At 41.2% G+C, this 16,080-nt stretch overlaps 1 protein-coding gene across 50 annotated transcripts in view; it reads right to left on the reverse strand.

The window, feature by feature from the left end:
• PRELID2 (PRELI domain containing 2) overlaps nucleotides 1-16,080 on the reverse strand; it is a 343,715-nt gene that overhangs the window by 76,466 nt on the left and 251,169 nt on the right. For 42 of the 50 annotated variants that reach the window (XM_055556915.1, XM_055556914.1, XM_055556797.1 and 39 more), the window contains one exon: nucleotides 6,259-6,313. The exons of 2 other annotated variants lie outside the window; for them this stretch is intronic. The gene's annotated coding sequence lies outside the window, so the exon portion shown is untranslated. Of the gene's footprint in view, nucleotides 1-1,617; nucleotides 1,751-2,016; nucleotides 2,188-6,258; nucleotides 6,314-6,884; nucleotides 7,041-16,080 lie in introns of all 50 variants that reach the window. 6 more of the 50 variants (XM_055556819.1, XM_055556924.1, XM_055556925.1 and 3 more) reach the window with 3 other exon arrangements.

Below are 16,080 nucleotides of genomic sequence, written 5' to 3' on the forward strand. Positions count from 1 at the left end.
AGGCTAGAGGTTCAAGTTCAAGATGTTGTCAAGGTTGACACCTTCTGGAGGCTATGAGACATTGTCTGTTCCATGCCTCTCTTTGGGCTTCTGGTGGTTTGCTAGCAATCTTAGGCATTCCTTGGCCTATACAACCATCACCCAGATCCCTGCCTTCATGTCCATTTGGTGTTCTCCAGGCAAGCTCATCTGTATCCAAATTTCCCCTTTTTATAAGGACACCAATGATGCTGGTTTAGGACTCACCCTAAAGACCTTGTTTTAACTTGATTACCTCTAGAGAGACCCTATCTCCAAATAAGGTCACATTCTAAAGCACTGAGAATTAGGACTCCAATATATCTATTTTTAGGGATACAATTCATCCCATAACAGCCCTCCAAAGCAAAGGTTCTCTGCATTTTTTCACTCTGACATGTGAACATGACATTCATATGAGGTATGTTTTAACAAAATCCATTTCCACACATTTGCACTCTATCTTTGCCCTCTCTCTTAACAAAAAAATTTTTCATGAGTAATTTTTTTCAAATACCATAAAATTACATTTCACAAGTATTATAATAATGAGTACAGCCCCAACCATTAAAGGCTCTGGTGCCGAAACACTTCAGGTTGTGAATTACTGTTAGATATGGTAGTAACTTCATGCTTTTATCCCAGATCTCAGAATCAATCCATCAATAAACTGTACTAACCCTACCTTCAAAATATATCCCAGGTCTGTCCATGTCTCATTCTTTCCTTTGCTACCAGTGGTCCAGCTATTACTATTAATATGTCTTTTCTGGACTGTTACCTCCCGACTCTTGGGCTATTATAAACACAAAAAAAAAACAGAATAATTCTTTGAAAAAAAAAAGTCAAATTATATCATTTCTTTGCTAAATATCTTCCCAAAGCTCTCCATCTTACTGAGAGTAAAGCTAAAAGCCTTTCAAAAGCTCTAAGACATCACATAATCTGGCTCATTTCCTCTTTATCTCCTATGAGTCTCTCTCCTGCTTACACTGCTCCAGCTGTTCCCTGAACATGCTGGGTTCTTAACACATACTTGTTGAATGAATGAATCAAAAGCACAGAACAAAATTCAAGTGACTGGGAAAAACATTTTTATACTAATTACCCACGAATGTACTCTAATGTTCTAAAAAATTTAAACCATTGAAAACATTAATAGTTCAGCGTCATTTCCCAGGGTTCAAATCCCAGTTCTACCACGTCTAACTATGTGATGCTGGGTACATTATTCATCCTCTTTGTGCCTTGAATACCTCTTCCGTAAAATGAATATAATGAAATTATATAACTTGTAGAATTTTTTGAGGATTTACTGAGTTAAACATAAAAGTACTTTGTGTTTCACATCTGAATGCTATGTGTTAGCTAGTATTACAATCGTTTTAACTATGAGAAGTCTTGACCTTGGACTGATTCAAACATTAAATGACTATATTTTTTCTAATAATTTCCTCATTCTTTCTAACTATTCCCAGTGTTAAACAGACATTCATGGCTCTTCTGGTTTAGCTTGCAGGAGAAGCATGTAGTCTATTTATCACCTGCCTCTGTACTGAAGCCTTTTCCCTGTGATATTGGGAGGAAAGTAGATCTTACCTCCTATGCAATTTGTCTGAGTAAGGTCCCCCTATCACCAAGCTGGTTATCTGTCTTCTCTAAGGCTATCGGGAAGTCAGCACCTCTGTAGAGAAGGGATTCAAATTCTTGTGGGGGTACTTTTTTTTTGGTTCTGTTTTTAAATGAAATTAAATTTACATAATATCAATTAGCCATTTTAAAGGGAACAATCCAGTGGCATTTAGTACAGTCAAAATACCGTGCAATCACCCCACATCTACCTAGTCCCAAAACATTTTCATCACCCAAAAGAAACTCCATATCCATTAACAATTACTCCCCATTTATCCCTCCTCCAGCAACTAACAATCTGATTTCTGTCTCTATAGATTTACATATTCTAGATATTTCTAATATAGAATTATACAATGTTGTTACCTATTGCATCTGGCTTCTTTCACTTAGCTTAGACATAAAGGCAGGTCTGGACATCAGAAAAGATGAGGAATTGGGTCCTCACAGAGAACCTCCAGATGGGAACACAGCCCTACTGACACCTTCACTGTAGGCCAGGCAGACAGACTCACGTGACACTTCTGGTCTCCAGAACTGTGAGATGAAATTTTTGTGTTGTTTTAAACCACAAAGTTGGTGGTAATTTATTGCAGTAGCAATAAGAAATCAACACCTACTTCAAATGCAACCCTCTATCCACCTTGTTATCACTCTGGGGTTAGTGCACAGGACCAATCTCAGCAGCAGGATGAGAACGTGGCTGTCCTCACGAATAGGCAATTCTCTAAACTTAGAATGTAGGGCCTTTACTGACCTTTGTTCTCAACTGAGAGCTTTCTCCATCAAGCCCAGCACTCTTCGCTTAATGCCATTGTACTATACTGGTAATGAGTTATGATACACCTCATGCTTGATGACTGAAACCTCCAACAAATAGGAAATGGTACCAAATCTTCTTGTAGTGATGCTCTTAGCCAGCCATGATCTCTTTCCTGCTGTTGACTCATTATGCCTGACTTAGGGCAAATGCCTGGTCTGTAATTTCAGAATGAGGGCCTGTCTGACTCCAGGGTCCATGTCCCAGGCCCCTAAACTTTACTACCTCCTAGGACCCAGATCAATAAAGCCTCAGGACATGTCTTTTTTCAACAACCTTATATGAACAGGGAGATAAGTGAGGGACTCCATGTTCTGTCCCACTCGAGGCAGCTAATTATTGATCTAAAACAGATTGAACAGAGGAGCTATGGTTCATGCCTTTGGCAAATCATTCTTATATTGCATGTGGGACACACTTTATGAATAGCTTCATTTCTACATGCTGTCCATCCACTGATTCTGTAAAAAAAAAATAAATAAATAACAGATTACAAAGAAAAGCTTATAGGGGAAACTGACTGTAATCTTCTCTTCCAGTGCTTAAGTTTTCTGGCCACTTCAGGGATATTTAAAATACAAATCTTATGTCTCTCCTGTGTCTTCTTCATTGCCCTTCAGTAAAATACTTTGAACATCATATGAAGCTCAAGTTTATCTGCCCCTGTCTATAATTGTTCCTACTCATGGGCTCATGGTGCAAACTGAGTTGAATAATACATACGTTGCATCTCAGTGGGGTCTGCCCACAGTAAGTGATCATGATGCAGCACTCTCTGCCCACCTTGTAGCACTCTTCTTCTCCCTCTTAAAGCTCCTGCTGCTCTGGCCTTCTTTCTGCTTCTCCTCTACTTCACAGATCTTATTCTATTGGGAACACTCTTCCCCCATCCTCCTAACCATCTTCTACCTAAATAATTCCAAGCCCATCCTGAATAATTCCACTCAAACATCACTTCTTCGGGGCAGCCTTCTCTGGCTCTGCCCAACAAACCAGACTGCCTTCTGTGCTCTCATAGGTCTTTTTGTAACTGTAACAGCTCTATTGGGATATCATTCACATACCATTCAATTCACCCATTTAGAGTATACAACACAATGGTTTTTAATATAGTCCCATAATTTTGTAACCATTACCACATTCAATTTTAAAATATCTTCATTACCCCAAACAGAAACTCTATACTCATTAACAGTTGGTCTCTTTCCCCTCAACTCCTCTAGCCCTCAGTTCAGTTCAGTCGCTCAATCTTGTCTGACTCTTTGCAACCCATGAACCACAGCACACCAGGCCTCCCTGTCCATCACCAACTCCTGGAGTTTACCCAAACTCACATCCGTTGAGTCAGTGATGACATCCAACCATCTCATCCTCTGTCATCCCCTTCTCCTCCTGCACTCAATCTTTCCCAGCATCAGGGTCCTTTGAAATGAGTCAGCTCTTCACATCAGGTGGCTAAAGTATTGGCGTTTCAGCTTCAACATCAGTCCTTCCAATGAACACCCAGGTCTGATCTCCTTTAGGATGGACTGGTTGGATCTCCTTGTAGTCCAAGAGACTCTCAAGAGTCTTCTCCAACACCACAGTTCAAAAGCATCAATTCTTCTGTGTTCAACTTTCTTTACAGTCCAACTCTCACATCCATACATGACTACTGGAAAAACCATAGCCTTGACGAGACGGACCTTTGTCGGCAAAGTAATGTCTCTGCTTTTCAATATGCTATCTAGGTTGGTCATAACTTTCCGTCCAAGGAGCAAGTGTCTTTTAATTTCATGGCTGCAATCACCATCTGCAGTGATTTTGGAGCCCAGAAAAATAAAGTCAGCCACTGTTTCCACTGTTTCCCCATCTATTTCCCATGAAGTGACGGGACTGGATGCCATGATCTTAGTTTTCTGAATGTTGGGCTTTAAGCCAACTTTTTCACTCTCCTCTTTCACTTTCATCAAGAGGCTCTTTAGTTCTTCTTCACTTTCTGCCATAAGGGTAGTGTTATCTGCATATCTGAGATTATTGATATTTCTCCCAGCAATCTTGATTCCAGCTTGTGCTTCATCCAGCCCAGTGTTTCTCATGATGTACTCTGCCCTAGGAAAACACTAATATACTTCTGTCTCAATGGATTTGCCCATTCTGGATATTTCATATAAATGGAATTATATAATATGTGCTCTTGTGTGTCTGACTTCTTCCATATAGCAACATGTGTTCAAGGGTTTTCCATATGAGTAGATATCAGCACTGCTTCATTCTTTGATGAATAATATTCCATTATGTGTATGTGCCACCATTCATCAGTTGAAGGATATTGGGTTCTTTTCCATGGACCTTTAAATTTATCAAACAGGAACTATATATTCATGTGATTATTTCTTTAAAGTCTGTCTCTCACACTAGGAAATAAGTCTCTTAAAGACAAGTTTTGTCGCTGCTTTTTGCTCATCACTGTGTCCTCATCAACAAATATTAGTTGAATGAAACAATAAATGAACATATAAATAAATGAATAAACCACAGGAGACCAAACAAAAATGGGAGTTACCAAAGAGGTGTGACTCTTCTTCTCAATATAGGGATCCTCCTTTCAATTTAGCCAGAAAAAATTAGTGAGAGAAATTTCTCACTAATTTCTCCAACATCCTGCAATTTCAACTTTGTACATAATACATGTCAGGCACCACATCAGCTTCACTAGACTCTGGACAACTTGACTTTGCTGCTATTAGGAGCCTCCTCCAAGGGGAGCAGAATCCTGAAGATATGCACTAATGTACCAACTTCCACTTAGAAAATGTATGAGCCCTTTTAAATAACAGAGTTGGTGGAGCTACAAATGATAGGAGAACAAAGCAAGTACAATTTGAGCTTCAGGCTGCCAGCTTTTCAAGCATGCTCCAGGTGGTCTAGCTCTCTTCGGTATTTTGGAGTCAAAGGAAAAAGTGGCCAACTTGGAAGAATCACCATAGCCTGCTATGCTGAAAGATACATGAAAAGCAAAACCTTTGCTAGCAGAAAAGGTGACACCAACCATCCTGAGTAGTCCCTGGTAGGGACAGCAGTCTGGATAAATGAGAATCGTCGGCTGTCCAGTGCAGACATAGTTTTAAGACAGTAAGGCTTATTCATTTTATTTGCTGAAGTTGAAACACTTGGTACTTGTAATGCAGACCTCAGCACAACACAGAGTGTACTGCAGACCAGGTACTAGTCCTGGTGATACCTAACCATGTCTGAGTGCTTACTATGTGGCAGTTGAGCACTCAGCATTGTACACTGTCCTGGCCAGATCCTCAAAGTGCTGCTGCTGCTGCTGCTAAGTCGCTTCAGTCATGTCCGACTCTGTGCGACCCCATAGATGGCAGTCCTCCAGGCTCCCCCGTCCCTGGGATTCTCCAGGCAAGAACACTGGAGTGGGTTGCCATTTCCTTCTCCAATGCATGCAAGTGAAAAGTGAAAGTGAAGTCGCTCAGTCGTGTCCGACTCTTAGCGACCCCATGGACTGCAGCCTACCAGGCTCCTCCGCCCATGAGATTTTCCAGGCAAGAGTACTGGAGTGGGGTGCCATTGCCTTCTCCCAAAGTGATGCTAAGAAGTAGATTTTATAATTAATCCCATCTTATAAATGAGGAAACCAAGGTTATGAGAGGCTATAAACTTTAACACTATGTTTGTAACTGGTAGTGGTAGGGCTGAGACTTGATCTCAGCCAAGTCCTTGTTGTTAATCACCATGCTAAAAGTGTGCCCATCAGAAGCCCTGATTCCAGCTCTAGCACTGATACTCACCAGCTGTATGGACATGAGTGTGTCATCTCATTACTCTGTGACTCTGACTTTTCATCTGTAAAATGAGAAAAGTAATGTCTGTTCAGTATTACAGGAGCATGAGGATCAAGCTGACACTAATGCATTTGAGAGTGCTATGAAAAGTGTGGAAACACTAGAGAAACTGAAGGAAATACATATAACACGATTATTATCAGGCATAATGTCTTCACTAATTGATAACTTGCAAACTTCCATGGGGGGCTGGTTAGGGGGCGGGGCGGATCAAGAACCATGCATCTGATCCATAAATTATTAGTTTGGATGGGGTGGGTTTGCAGTAGTTAAACTTAGGGAGAAGAAAGGGGTGGTACCCATGGGTGCTTTATGGTTGTGATTATGTCATCTTAGCTAATCCTTATCATTCCATCCATCAATTTTATTGCTCTCAGTCAGAGCAGTAATTGTGCAATTGTATTTTCTGGTCCATTGAAGTTTAAGGATACTGTCAAGCCGTGACAAGAGGAGTCAAGTATCAGGTTTACTGAATATATAATTTAACTCTGTGGCCTGCCTTCATTTAAAATCAGAAAAAGCAAATAGAGTTGTCTATGAGTCCTGTCTATGGAAGTGAATCACTGACTCACCTACATATTATGTTTTGATGTCAAATAAAACAAGGACTTCTTAAAATCTCATATACAGGCATATGTGAAAGAAGCTGAGCCAAATTTTCCTTTGTCTACAGAAGAGTGCTGAGCAAGTTTCCTGATGCTTGCCACTCATAAGCTGTTGGGTCTTAGCTGAGGAAAAGGAAAGGAAAATTCACTCACTTTTTAGCAGCATGTCATCTGTCTTATATTATCACCCCTTGGCTCCTCTAGCTTTAAGCACAGAGCCTTACCTGGTTCATCTCCAAGCATACACTGCACTGAGGAGACAGCTTTGCATAGAACAGGTATTCGATAAATCATTAATAACTGACCAAGTTCAAGCTGGTTTTAGAAAAGGCAGAGGAACTGAGATCAAATAGCCAACATCCACTGGATCATCGAAAAAGCAAGAGTTCCAGAAAAATATCTCTTTCTGCTTTATTAACTAAGCCAAAGCCTTTGACTGTGTGGATCACAATAAACTCTGGAAAATTCTGAAAGAGATGGGAATACCAGACCACCTGACCTGCCTCTTGAGAAACCTATATGCAGGTCAGGAAGCAACAGTCAGAACTGGACATGGAACAACAGACCGGTTCCAAATAGGAAAAGGAGTACGTCAAGGCTGTATATTGTCACCCTGCTTAATTAACTTATATGCAGATACATCATGAGAAACGCTGGGCTGGAAGAAGCACAAGCTAGAATCAAGATTGCAAGGAGAAATATCAATAACCTCAGATATGCAGATAGTACCATCCTTATGGCAGAAAGTGAAGAGGAACTATAAAGCCTCCTGATGAAGGTGAAAGAGGAGAGTGAAAAAGTTGGCTTAAAGCTCAACATTCAGAAAATGAAGATCATGGCATCTGGTCCCATCACTTCATGGGAAATAGATGGGGAAACAGTGTCAGACTTTATTTTCGGGGGCTCCAAAATCACTGCATATGGTGATTGCAGCCATGAAATTAAAAGACTCTTACTCCTTGGAAGGAAAGTTATGACCAACCTAGATAGCATATTCAAAAGCAGAGACATTACTTTGCCAACAAAGGTCCGTCTAGTCAAGGCTATGGTTTTTCCTGTGGTCATGTATGGATGTGAGAGTTGGACTGTGAAGAAGGCTGAGCGCCAAAGAATTGATGCTTTTGAGCTGTGGTGTTGGAGAAGACTCTTGAGAGTCCCTTGGACTGCAAGGAGATCCAACCAGTCCTTCCTAAAGGAAATCAATCCTGGGTGTTCTTTGGAAGGAATGATGCTAAAGCTGAAACTCCAGTACTTTGGCCACCTCATGCGAAGAGTTTACTCATTGGAAAAGACTCTGATGCTGGGAGGGACTGGGGGCAGGAGGAGAAGGGGACCACAGAGGATGAGATGGCTGGATGGCATCACTGTTTCAATGGATGTGAGTTTGAGTGAACTCCGGGAGTTGGTGATGGACAGGGAGGCCTGGCGTGCTGTGATTCATGGGGTCGCAAAAGTTGGACATGACTGAGCGACTGAACTGAAGTTGAGTGAATACTTTTCAAAATATTAATTGTCCCTATTCTTCTATAGAACTGAATCTGTTGATCAATCCCAAAATGTTTTTTGGTAGGCTCAGAGTCATTCTGAGATCTTAGGAAACCTTTAGATCAAGACTTTAAAACTTCAAGAATATGTTTTAGTAGCTTGTGTTCTCTTGATTCATTTAAGTGGAAAGGTGCTATGTTCTTGGATAGTGTCACAGTGGACCACAGATAAGCAAAAGTAATCAGGTATAAGAAGGCTAAATTATAGAATATTCGGTCAGAAGGTCATGTGGTAAACAAGAGCCACCTCCATAACTTAAGGCCCATTGCTGCTGCTGCTAAGTCACTTCAGTCGTGTCCGACTCTGTGCAACCCCATGGACTGCAGCCTACCAGGCTCCTCCATCCATGGGATTTTCCAGGCAACAGTACCCATTAAATTGGTTTATTTACAAGCAGGAGTGAAGTCCACTCCACTATCCATTGGTGGGCATAATCTAAGACATTCAGACAAGAAGTCAGTCTGACTTGACTAAGAGTCTACCCTCTACACAACTCATTAGGCCATGGCTCAGTGTGTATGTGTGTGCTCAGTTGTGGCAGACTCTTTTTGACCCTATGGACCATAGCCTTCCAGGCTCCTCTGTCCATGGAATTTTCCAGGCAGGAATACTGCAGTGGGTTGCCATTTCCTACTCCAGAGGATCATCCCAACTCAGAGATCAAATCCACATTCCCTGCATTAACAGATGGATGCTTCACCATTGAGCCACCTGGGAAGCCCAGGACATGTCTCAGAGGGCTATGCAAACCTTCTTAGACCACATTCTGTGGCACTGACCCTACTTAGTCTAAAACTGAGTCGAGTTGAGCCACTTCTAATCCCTCCTTGATAGAGTTTAAGGAACACATTTGTAAGACTGCTAACTCAGTGGCCAAAGACAGAGTTGAAAACACTCACAGCATACATGAATCAAGCCCTCAGTTTTATTTCTGTCATGTTCTAGTCACCTAAACTAGTCAGATTCCTGTGTTCAGAAACACTCTGTGAACCCAGGTGCCATCCTAAGCATGTAGCGTTCTGCAATTACAGAGGGAAAGTAATGCAGGCAGACGATCTGAGAAATCCATCCAAGGGTAATTAATGTTGGACTTGAATTAGTAGAGCTAGCTATTAGCATAACCACCAGCTGAAACTGACTTTACAAGATGCCTACTTCAAACCCTTCAATGACTTCTCATGTCCCTTAGAATAAAACTCCAATATTCTTAGCACAAATTACAAAGCCCTCTATAGCCTGGACCACACCTCTCTCTGCTGCTTCCTCCCTTGTCCTCCCCCTCCCCCCCGCCCCCAAGTCCTCTTCCTGGTATATACCACAACCATAACAGACTTTGGTCTCCTGGCCTTCACATAGCTCTTCCCTCTGTTTTGTATACAACCCCTTCTCTTGCTTGGCCAACTCATCTTCAGGTTTCATTTTGAGTTTAGACATCCCTTCCTGAGTCTGGCCTTCTCAAGACCACCTCCACTCCTCACTAAGTGTCAAGATAACACCCTGACCTTTTACTTTCTTAGGAGCCAGAATACAATGTCAATGCCATCACACACTTGCCCATGCCACACACTGCCCATGCCACATCATAAGCCTGAGTGGATAGAAAGCTCTTTATGTCTTCTTTCCCTATGTTTTCCTAGTATCTAGAATAATGCTTTGTAGTCTATAAACCCTGCTTAAATATTTTATGCTTATTTGGTACTTGACTTAGATGTGCAGGTCAGTTTTGTCCCAAGTTGATATAACATTTAGGCAAGGAAGAGGGAAGAATGATTGCAACTCCACTCACAGGCATAGTAGAGATTGGCATGTAGTCAGACAAGCCTCTTCCATTTTTTCAGTCTCCTACAATCCATTCCATGACCTCTTTATTGCACAATGGATATTTGGTGCCTACCAAGTCCCATCCTTTCCTTCCCTGAGTTAACAATGTGTGCATTGACAGGTGTTGAAATCTTTCATTCCATCCATGTGAACATCACATCCCAACATTTAGAAAGAAAGTACTTAATCAAAAGTTGTGTTAATTATTCTGCATGTGCAGAACAGGGCCCCTAACCAGGTGGAGGAGACTGAGAGTCATTTAGGAGTAATCCTCCCGTGATTTTACATTAACCTGAGGGCCCCAGGAAAAACTGAGTGCATCACCTGTGTTCTGCACAAGATAAATTGAGGGCCAGTCATGCACCAAAAGTCAGGGAAATATCATTATTCTAGTCCTTCTTCCAAACAGCAAATGCTCTTGCTCAGCAAGTCATGAGTGTTCTAGTATTATTGGCTATGGTTTTTTATCCTCAAATTGCCTGGTTTCATATTAGCCATATTCAGTGCAATTTAAAAGAGATCACAGAAACCAATCCTGCATACTAGTATTTCTCGACAACAAAGACAGCCCTCTTATAGGTTATGATCCATTGTCAGAGGCGCTACAGGTAATTTTTTAGTCATACTATTATGGTTAAAAAACAGTCTCTGAGATCATCAAGGCTGAGCATAGATCCCAACACTATCACTTAAAAGCAGAGAAACACTTGTGCAGGTTCCTTCCTCTCTCAGAGCCTGTTTCCTCATCTATAAAATGGTGATAACAGGAAACATTTACAATGCTGTGAAAGAGAAAGTGAAAGTCGCTCAGTCATGTCTGACTCTTTGCAACCCCATGGACTATAGAGTCCATGGAATTCTCCAGGCCAGAATACTGGAGTGGGCAGCCGTTCCCTTCTCCAGGGGATCTTCCCAACCCAGGGATCAAACCCAGATCGCCCACATTGCAGGCAGATTCTTTACCAGCGGAGCCACAGGGGAAGGCCACAATGCTGTGGTTAGCACTAAGTAAGCTGAAGTATGTACAATACCTGATATGGAGCCAGGCACATAGAAAAGATGAGTATAAGGGCCCCGCCTTAAGAGGCTATTGTGACATTTAAGTGACTTAATTTCCTCCAGTTCTTGGCTTGATGCCTGGCATATACTAAACACTCAATAAAGGAAATTGATCTTTGCTATTAACTACGAATGATTATATTACCCACATTTGCAAGGTAAAACTTTTTTTAACTTTTTATTTTATACTGGAGTATAGCCAATTGACAATGTTGGGATAGTTTGAAGTGCACAACGGAGCAACTCAGCCATGCACATACACGTATCCATTCTCCCCCAAACTCACCCCCCAACCAGTCTGCCACATAACATTGAGCAGTGTTCCCTATGATATACAGTAGAACCTTATTTGTTATGCATTTTAAATACAGCAGTGTGTACATGCTGATCTCAAACTCCCTAACGATCCCTTCTCCCCACCCTTCCCCCCGGGTAATCATAAATTTGTTCTCTAAGTCCGTGAGTTCATTTCTGTTTTATAAGTAAGTTAATTTGCATCATTTCTTTTTGGATTCTGCATATAAGGGATATCATATTCTATTTAAGAGAATACTCTTTAATGGAGTAAACTAAGGCAGTTCCTAGAACAATGTCATCCCTGATTACTTGCATTCTAATACACATATTTTCTTTGGTGGGAAAGCATGGGGTGGAATGCTAGCTCAGGGACTAAGGACATCACAAAACCCTGGTAGACTCATATGAAGAGTACACGGCATGTGTGAACTTGTCCCCCCGGGTATCATCACAGATGAAAGGCTGTGAATTCATGAATCACCACTGTGGTCACACAGTGAATCTTGTTTGAACCTAAAGAAATGCCAGGTTTATCTAGAGATTCCAAGTCCATTGTTCCAGACTCTTGATAACCTTTCTGTAGAACTCTGAAGGAAGAGAAGGGAAAATGAGAGTAGATTCACAAAAGCAGATTTATTATAAGCAATATCACACTGAAGACATGCAACGGGCAGAAGGGTAGACAGAAGCCACACCCACAGTGCTCATCCTATGTCTTCACTCTGCTCCTGCTGACTCCTTTGCCAGGAATGCCCTTTGTCACTGTCCCCTGCCTGCTCATCCTCCATATCTCCAACTCTGTAAGTCCTGCTTTCTGCATGAAACTTCCCTGTCAGTGCCATCCACCCTAGCCTGCCCTCCCCTGACTGCTACACGTTCATTAACAGCATTGCTCGAAGAGCCCTTAACCCAGTGCCTAACACATACTTTCATATCTGCTGACAATTATTTTAATCACATACCATCTCAGTTTGTTATTTAATTATTTCCTTCCTCTCTCAAGAGGAATGTAAGCTTCCTGTGGGCATCCATCGTCTTATACTTCTCTTCCATCCATCCCCAGTCCCCATACATCCCACATCACTGAGCATGAGACAGATCACACTCATGAAATTTTAGTAAAGAAAGAAAATAGATCACTAAATCCAACCCCCTAATATTACTGATGAGAAATATCAGATTCAGAGAACTTCAATTGATCAATTTCAAACATACGTATGGTTAAAGAGCCAGGACTGTAACCATAACATTCTGAAACACTACCCAGTGATTTTCAATAACCTTTGCTATCTGTAAACTCTGTGACAGAGTTTAGAAAGAAACTATGACAAAGAAATAGAGAAGAAACTAAATACAAAATACACACACACATACACACTTCAGTGGAAGCCATTGGTGAAAGGACAAACCAGTGGGCAAGAGGTTAATGTGCTGAATGGCCAATTCAACAATTTTTGAATTGTTGAATTTCCCACCATTGGGTAATTGTGGTCATAAAATGAACACAAAGCACGGAGCCAGGGAAACATAGATCCAGCCACATCATCATTTGTTATCACCAGCAAACAGCTCTATACTTGCCAGGTTAAACTTGACCTCTCCCTGTGGACAAGAAACTTGGAAAGGAGAGTAAAACTATCTACTACTTGGTGTGTGATGTTTTTGTGGAATCACTTCCTCCAAAGCTTGGAAAACACAAAGACTTACTTCTATCGTTCTTTGGGGCAACACAATTTACTTTCCGTCCTCAGCCTCCAGCAGCTGGAATGTTATAGTAAACACCAGCAAGCATTAGAAAGAAGATAATGTCAAGTTGACTTTCTCCTCTTCATGCATCTTCAGTTTAACTTCTGCTGACAGAGCATATACCCGCGAAAAGAGAGCCATAAAATTCAACTCTAATTTTGCAGGAGATACTAAAATATATCTTTGGGGGCAATATAGAACCTATCCTTAATGATGTTTACATAGAGGCATGAATAGTAAAATTTGGCTTTTCAGTATCACTTTGAAAAGGCATGATACATTATATTCAATTTTATTAGCTATTCCTTATGGGGTTTTATTACATTATAATAAGGTACACAAAGCAAACTTTACAAACAGCCCAACACGTCCTCCTTATTCAGTTGCAACCTAATTGTAAAATGTCATTTCCATTTCCTTGGTTTCCTAGTAATTGACTCAGATTCTCCTTGGATGACTCAACTACTCCCTGGATGAAAACAAGTTCTGAAGATAAATTAATTTTTTCAGGTCACTTGGGTACCACTGAGTAATTTACTTTGAAGTCAGACAGCACATGAGTAACATGCAAGATTTTGTTTCTGCCACACCAGCAGGCAACAATTTAGAAAGGGAGAGGTAGAAAATTTCTTACACTGATGATTCTTGCCTGGTGTCTGGGTTTTAGGTACAAGAAGCTTCAAATTGCTAGACGGATAGAGAAGAAAATTTTGTTTTCCTTCCATCAGCCCCACCGATGTTTAGTACCTTTTCCTTCCTTTGGAACTACCCTTACAATCAGCATCGGTGTTATCAACATCATTATCTCCATCACAACCATTTACTGAATGCTATGGTGTGCCAGGCATTTAATATCTAACTTACCCTCACTCTGTCTTACCCTATGAAATAGGCATTTTTCCCATGATAGAAGTAAGGAAACTGAATATTAGTGATGTTAGGAAACTATCCAAAATGTTCCAGTCCTTGATCCAGAATGCAAGCCCAGGTCTGTCTGAAGCTAGAATTTGAGATTCTAACTGCTCCTCCCCACACATTCTCCAGCTACCCAGAATCACAGAGTGTCCATGTCACCTAAGCCCTCCTATACAACACGACTCCAAACAGGCTCCTGTCTACCAAAGAACATCAGTTGCCAAAAGCCCTGCTTTTTCTTGTCCTTGAAAAAAACTCCTATTTCCTCAAATGTATTCAGTCCAATTGCTTTTATCCAAAATCATATTCAAATCATATGGATGATTTGCTGCTGCTGCTGTTACTTTGCAACCCTGCAGACTGTAACCCGCCAGGCTCCTCTGTCCATGAGATTCTCCAGGCAAGAATACTGGAGTGGTTTGCCACGCCCTCCTTCAAGCAATCTTCCCAACCCAGGGATCAAACCCGAGTCTCATGTCTCCTGCATTATAGTGCCACCTGGGATGCCTATGGATGATTTAACAGACTCTTAATCTACCCAAAGATAGTCATTCTTGTATTTACACTCACATCCCCAAATAATCTCTAACTAGTATGATTTTAAGCAAAGAGTTAAGATGGCATTAAAATAATTTAGGGAGTTAAAATTGGACTATGTAGCAGATGACCACATGGCAGCCAGTCCTGACTCATGCTTCCTTGAAGCACTTCCTCTGCCCAATCTTTACCTGGATTCTCCCTCAAAAATAATAATTGTGACTCCTTCCCATCCTCCCTTGTGGAACAACCCAGCAGGAGCAGGTTTAGAGGGGATATGGAGCCCTGTGATCACTATTAGACATGGACTGGTTCAAATCTACATACCTATGCTTCAAGGAATGCCTTTTATTTTTAAGATGATAGTCATTTTCTCTTGAGGATAAATGTAATATATGTTCACCATAAAACATTTGGAAAATACAGAAAATAAGAAAATAAAAGCCATCTATAATCTTACTTCCAGTTTATTACCATGTCAACTGTTGGTTATATTTTCTTCCAAGAGAGAGTGAATGAGCTATGGAAAGCTGTATAAACACAAAATTGGCAATTTTTTGTGTTTTCATGAACTACCTACTGCATAAATAGTTTAGAATCCTGTTTTCTCATGCCAAGCCTTATATCACAAGTATTTCCCCTTATCCTTTAAATATCCAAAAAAGGTGCATTGCCATTGTTCTGTGATCTACTGCTGTCACCTTCCCGTATTATTGAGCATTTAAGTTACGACCCATTTTTTTCTTCTTTTAAACCATGCTCTGGCAAATGTCCTCGCATTAAGTCTTTATCCTCACCTCTGATTACTCCTTCTAAAAAGAGAGTTGTCGTTGTTGTTTAGTCGATAAGTTCTGTCTGACCCTTTGTGACCCCATGAACTGTAGCCCACCAGGCTCCTCTGTCCATGGGATTTCCCAGGCAAGACTACTGAGCAGGTTGCCATCTCCTTCTCAGGGGATCTTCCCGATCTAGAGATCAATTCCAGGTCTCCTGCTTGGCAGATGGATTCTGCACCTCTGAGCCACCTAGGAAGGCTTTAAAAGCAACTTCACTTTCACTTTTCACTTTCATGCATTGGAGAGGGAAATGGCAACCCGCTCCAGTATTCTTGCCTGGAGAATCCCAGGGATGGGGGAGCCTGGTGGACTGCCATCTGTGGGGTCACACAGAGTCAGATGACTGAAGTGACTTAGCAGCAGCAACAGCAGGCAGATTTTAAGTAGCTCTATCCAAGTTGAATTTT

This window comes from Bubalus kerabau, chromosome 1, assembly GCF_029407905.1.
Source record: "Bubalus kerabau isolate K-KA32 ecotype Philippines breed swamp buffalo chromosome 1, PCC_UOA_SB_1v2, whole genome shotgun sequence".
Classification (NCBI taxonomy): domain Eukaryota; kingdom Metazoa; phylum Chordata; class Mammalia; order Artiodactyla; family Bovidae; genus Bubalus; species Bubalus kerabau.